This window comes from Dipteris shenzhenensis, chromosome 25 (genome assembly GCF_047967505.1).
Source record: "Dipteris shenzhenensis isolate YYH24624 ecotype China chromosome 25, Dip_SZ_1.0, whole genome shotgun sequence".
Lineage (NCBI taxonomy): Eukaryota > Viridiplantae > Streptophyta > Polypodiopsida > Gleicheniales > Dipteridaceae > Dipteris > Dipteris shenzhenensis.
This window is the reverse complement of record NC_141620.1, coordinates 48,180,960-48,187,474: the sequence shown is the minus strand read 5'-3', so window position 1 is coordinate 48,187,474 and position 6,515 is coordinate 48,180,960.

Here is a 6,515-nt window from a genome sequence, read left to right as displayed (position 1 = left end):
AACCCAAGGAAGGGCACGTTCCTTGGTCTTATAATTTTTGGAGAGGAAATGTGCTGACTCTCCCAGTCGCCAATGCTAAGTGCTAATTCTAAATGCAAAATGCTATGTACAAAAGTCAGAGTGCTATATCTCAAATTCAAATTGCTACCAAATATGTACAAAGTGCTAAATGAAAAGTGCTATATCCCAAATTCAAATAGCTACAAAATATATTCCAAAAAATATATGCTAAACACAAACTACTATGTGCAAAAAGAAAAAGCTATTTACCATGTTCTATATTCGAAATGCTATATATGCTACAATATGCTACATTCAAATTCCTATATGCTATATTCAAATTGGTATCAACATAAACTAAGGATGTTATAAATTTTGAGTGAAAAATATAAAGTGTTAACAACCTTGACATTTTGTTTGCAAATGATTCGAATTGGTGAATTTCAAGTCATTTTTAACACACTGATCTACAATAAGAAAATAAAGTAGGTGATTCTACTTTAACATACAATTTACTTTACAAATATGAAAAGTTCACTTATTGAAAGAAGAGAACGTGCTTCCTACATTAGCATGGAAAACAAGAAAAGATGATTACAACCGAGTTTCTCTTCATGGCTAGTCATCGATAAATTTCTAAAAGAATGGAACCAAATTACTTCTCAATATATTTCGAAGATGCAATATTGTGTATTTTGTCATAGAATAGAATTTAACACAGGTTCTTTTACAAAGTTAAAATCAGTAATGTCACTCGAACACCCTTAGAGGAATCGATAGTTTGTACAAGCATTTTCACTAGAGACTATTGAAAAATATTGAAAGGCTTCTCGCATGAAGCATCGCCATCAAATGCAGCGAATGAGGGGCTTGTATGGGAAGGTAGGACACTAGCTTGAAATTGATCTTAAAAACCTTGTATCAAGCGGGGGTGCAGTTTCGACAGTTTTTTATCAATGCTATGTTCTGCAATCACACTTTTTCATCCTCCCATAGTACAGAGTGGACAAATGCGAAAGATTTTCATCATAAACCATCTTTATCTAAGAAGCATTACAAGCATCAACTTGTTAAAAACAGCGAAGCAATTCATTGTATTACAAGATAGGAGACTTATTGCTCTGTTTATTGAATGCAAGATCGACAGAGGCAGCTGTTTTGGGAGAAACGAGTGAATTTTTTAGTTTGGCGATGTTATTTCTGATATTCTTGAAAGACACTCTGTTGACTCACCATTCGATCTTATGAAAATTGCACATGAGGACAACTACTTGTCATTACTAGAACAAATCAACATGCTACCTACAACTCATTAATTTAGAAAAAATACATCGCATGAAGTCGGCACAATTGTACTTCATGATTCAACAAGAATTATTGAGCGTCAACTCATAACATCTATGGAAGGTCTATCATAATGTGACAAATTAACACATGAGTATGCATTATTCCCATTTCTCTATCCTTTTGGATATGGTGCTTATGATGGCAAGATGTTCTTCAACGTATATTTAAAATGAGAATATCAACATTGTTCTCTGTGTTCACTCTTTACAAACCATACTTGTTATTGATGTACCAAATACTTCAATCTATTATAATAGCAAATTCTACTCAAACTACAGTATTACAAAGAGATATTAACGAATAAAGATGACAAGATCCAAGAATATCTGAACAAGAGATAATTAGACGTATTCTTAAGTTTCAGATACCAAGTTCTATTCCTGGATCTCCTTCATGGCATCGTAGAAACTTAAAAGATCTAATGGCACACATGGGGCCTTCCCAATATATTCCTTACACTTACTGTAGATGAGGTATCAACCATGAGATGGTATGAAATCGATCAAATAGAAACCATTGCTAAACAATTCAATAAAAACTTCACATGGAGAGATTGTCCAGTTGAATGCCCAGTGCTCTTCCATTTTAGATAGCAACAATTCTTAGCAAGATATATTCTGTGTGATAAAGGACTACTAGGTAAAGTCAACCATCACATTATAAGATATGGGTACAAAATCGAGGATCTATGCATGCAACAGACATAGAGATCGTATCAACAAGACATAGAGATTGTATCAAACCAGATAGATGCATATATCCCTTACATAAATGATTTCAATACTGGCCAAAGAATTCAATTCAAACACAACTTAACTATATGGTAAAAAGAAAACAAATCCACACATGTAGGCCAACATGCAATCTATTTGACTCAAGCACAAACCACAAATGCAAATTCGGATTTCCATATCCTATACATTTAGAGACTAAACCTACTTTAGATCCTCTCACATAACCAACATAGGCCTATCATATTACCTTCTAAGATATGTTATAAAAACTGAACCCATAGGACACATGAACTTGAATCCTGGTGATGTGGAACTTCTAGGACTAGATAATCTAGATCCAATTAAATTAAAAATGATATCTACATACATTCTTTCAAAGTCAACATGTCCAACAGAGGTAGCATTGTCATGCTTACAAATATTTACCATTCAAAGAAACGAATCTGCGCATTTCCTTGACTCCTCTCCCCCATCTATGCGCCACAAATACGTTTGTGAACATTGTGTTTCTATAATGCATCCTATAGATACATATTGCGGTCGTCCAAGTGTCATGGAGAACTTGACCATCTATGAATTCTAGAAACAATACAATGTCCAAAAGCCAAAGAAAAAAAACAAAGATAACATAACTATCATAGATTCTTTCAAAAATTCTGTATATCCATCAACATGGATCGTACGTTTCACAGATTACCACCTTGCTCATCATTTTGAAGGATTTTATTACAACCTTCTACTAAAGAACATAAATTTTAGAAATGAGAATAAACTTATTTTTTAAAACAATCATACGAAATCTTAATTCTTAGAATGCCATATCGAGACCTCATAAAAACAGAAGAAGACATCGAATCTCTGATCAATCAATATTGCAAAGTGCACTTGCTAATTGATTAAAATTGCCACCAACTAACAAACATGATACTCCAAAAAAGCCCATTATGTGTTATTCAAAACTCTTTCATGGCTTCAACTGACCTTCATGAAGATACCAATATACATAACATAGCACGCACAAAATTACTTCAAATGGTGAACGAGTTCAAGGAATTCTAAAATGCAACTCTTTCTTCTGAACAACAAGAAATTTACAAAAAGATTAATGGATCACCCAAAGGACTTCATGTCATTTGTGGTACTCCTGGTTTAGGAAAGACATTTATGATCAAGTACATTACTTATAATTATGTAAAACAAGGAAAATCCATTGTTCTAGTAGTAGCAACAGGAGCTGCTGCAATTATGAGACTAAGTTATACACAGCCATGTCTGACCTTGACAATGCCCATGTGTGGCCCAAAGCCTTGGCCAACACTATAACCATCTACCATTTATGTGGCAGCCTCTGTACTACCCATGTTATAGTCTCTTCAACCATCTTCCTTTCCCCTATTTGACTACAATTATTACTCCCCCATGCTCTCCTCATTTAAGGGCTTACAAAATGGGAAAGCTCTAGGCCCAGCAAAAAGAGTGTGGTTGGCTATCTTGCTAGGAACTTCTGAAAGGGCTGAGGGATGCACCAGGCTGAAGAGAGAGGTTGGACTAGAGGGAAGTTGAATGAGAAATGAGGGCAGAAGCTTTCGAAGGGGGATGTGGGTGAGCCAACCAGGCCTAAATGGGCCGACTAGCTAGCCGGCTAGTTGGCTAGCTGGTTGGGCTCTTTTCCCTACCTTTTGTTGCCTAGGGGGGGCATAGGGTAACCTATAAAGGCAACCCTTTCCATCCTCATTTACCTTGATGGGAGCTCACTCGGTCTTGCCCTTTGGAGCCCTTTCTGGGCTCTTAACCTAGGGTGAGACCTAGACCTAGCTAAAACCCTAGGATGAAAACACTAACCTACTGTTCTCCAATGGGTACTAGTGAAAAAGGACTTGATTTCTAACTTGAACTACCTCTATTTTGTGCTACTTTGTTACATGCACCCCTATAGTAGGGTGCATGGTGACGCGTTGCCCATCATAAATATAGAAAATGTACAATAGTAGTACCCAATTATGACATTTTTGTTGTATGTCGCCCCACTGTGAATGCTTGTCCATGGGATTAGTCGGGCATGAGCTATAAGGTAATCCTCCAATAATTAGGGTCAGTCAATCAAGACCCTTGTACCCACCATTGGAGAACTATGCAATGCATTAGCTAGGTCCAACCTAGGATAGGGTTTTTGGACAGTATTGGGAGGGAGTTTCTGATAGCTGTGGTATTTGTAGCTATGAATTTAGATACTGTTATGGATAAATTTGTCTAAGAAAAAAAGGCATTAATATGTGTGTGTATTTATGTGTGGCAATAGTATAATAAAATATGGTGTGCATAGGGCCCATGGTTGAGGTGGCAAGGCATGACCATGTGCCACCCTTCCACGTAAGAGGAGCCATAAGGTGTGATGTACATAATCCATGGTAGTAATATTATAAAATGTAAGGTGGCATGGTTCCTCCATGTGCCACCCCTCCACCTAGGTGGTCCCATGCCTGCATTTAGTGAGATATGGCCCAAAGTCCATGGGAGAAGTAATATAAAATAGGTGGAGATGGATATTATATAGGGTTATTCCCTCCATATAGGATAGGCCCATGTAGGGGAGGTATAGAAGGTCCAAGAATGCAAGTTAAATAATGGGGAAAGTAGGATAAGGTGGCAAGATTCCTTGTGCTAACCCTCCACTCGTCCTCCTAGATGTTTGAACGTATTATAAAATTGGGAAGAGACCAAGGGATTATCATAGACTTGGGATATGGGAGTTGATATATGTGGAAAAATGTGGCCAAGCATTAGCACACAATTGAGAGTGCGTAACCGCGTAGCCCACATGGGAGACTTTTCCACACACACCATGCATGTGGGAGGATGCATTTATTGGGAGAGACCCCCTCTCTTGGCTATAAAAGGAGGGGGCTATTCCTTGATGGGACACGTTGATTCTTGTAAAGCCACCTAGCTAGTACTTTGATTTCCCCCTTCCCTTCCTTTTAAATAAAGCATGGCCCTCTTCCCTTGATGTCTCCATCTTTACATTCCTCCTCCCATCATGTACATGCTCTTCTTTCCTCTCTCTCTCTTCCCTTGTGCCATAGTCTCCCTCTTCATTCCCTCCCCTCTTAGTCTCTTTTCCCCACCCAGGTTAACGCTTCTCCCCTCATGTTCCCTATTCCTCTATGGCCCTCGAGCATCGCCATACCTATCCTCTAGCCTCTTGTCTTGATTTCTTTTCCGGCTAACAATACAAGTACATGATTAGATATTTTCTTGGTAGAATTAGACATTTGATGCCAATGCCCATGTGATTCCTTGCCAAATATGTATACTTTCTCACATTTATCGATGACTCTATCCAGATGATGGGGATATACACTCTGTTACAGAGGCTCAAGGTTTTGACAACACCTTCAATGTTTCTAGAGCCCTAGACTATGCTTGCACATCAGGGTAGAGATGCATTTTGTTTGGTTTTAACTTCGATAAAGCATATGACATGATACACTAGGATTTCACCTATGCAGTCTTGGATCACTTGGGATTCGACCCTATGTTCAAGAGAATGGTACACGCTTTGTTTGGAAATGCTTCTATCATTTTATCTCCTCTATTGTTTTTGGAGTTTGCATGGTGCCACTCATTACTATGCTGAAACATAGGATTAATCAAGGTATGACTAGAGGGGTTGTTCTCTCCTCTGGCAATCAAATGTGCTCTCAGCATTTTGTTGATGACATCGTGGCATTTACAGAGGCATCCAAAGAAAATATGGAATGGCTTTTTGGAATCATGTAGGTGTTTTGTGAAGCCTTAAGGTCTGAATGTGGCTACGACAAGACTTTTGATTAAAGGTTGATCTTAATTCTTTGTGTACAACTTTGCCAGTGAAATGGGTTCAACATGTGAAATTGTTCCATAATGGGTGCTCCCATTGGATTGGGTCTCACTCTTTACTAAAGATTTGAGTGGTTTTTAGATAAGATCAAAATAAAAAATAGGATCTATCATTAATCAAGGTATGATTAGAGGGGTTGTTCTCCCGTCTAGCAATCAAATGTGCTCTCAACATTTTGTTGATGACATGGTGGCATTTGTAGAGGCATCCAAAGAAAATATGGAATGGCTTTTTGGAATCATGCAGGTGTTTTTTGAAGCCTTAAGGTCAAAATGTAGCTAGGGCAAGACTTTTGATTAAAGGTTTCTCTTAATTCTTTGTGTACAACTCTATCAGTAAATGGGTCTCACTCTTCACTAAAGATTTGAGTGGTTTCTAGATAAGATCAGAACAAAAAATAGGATCTGGCATGCCATGAACTTGGGGTTGAATTTCAAGGTTTTAATGATTAAATATATCTTCTCACCAACCATGATCAATGTGGATTTCGTTAACGGCATGTCTAGCCAAAAGTTCCATACATCTTGCTTGCATGGCATGAGCTTGGCACAATT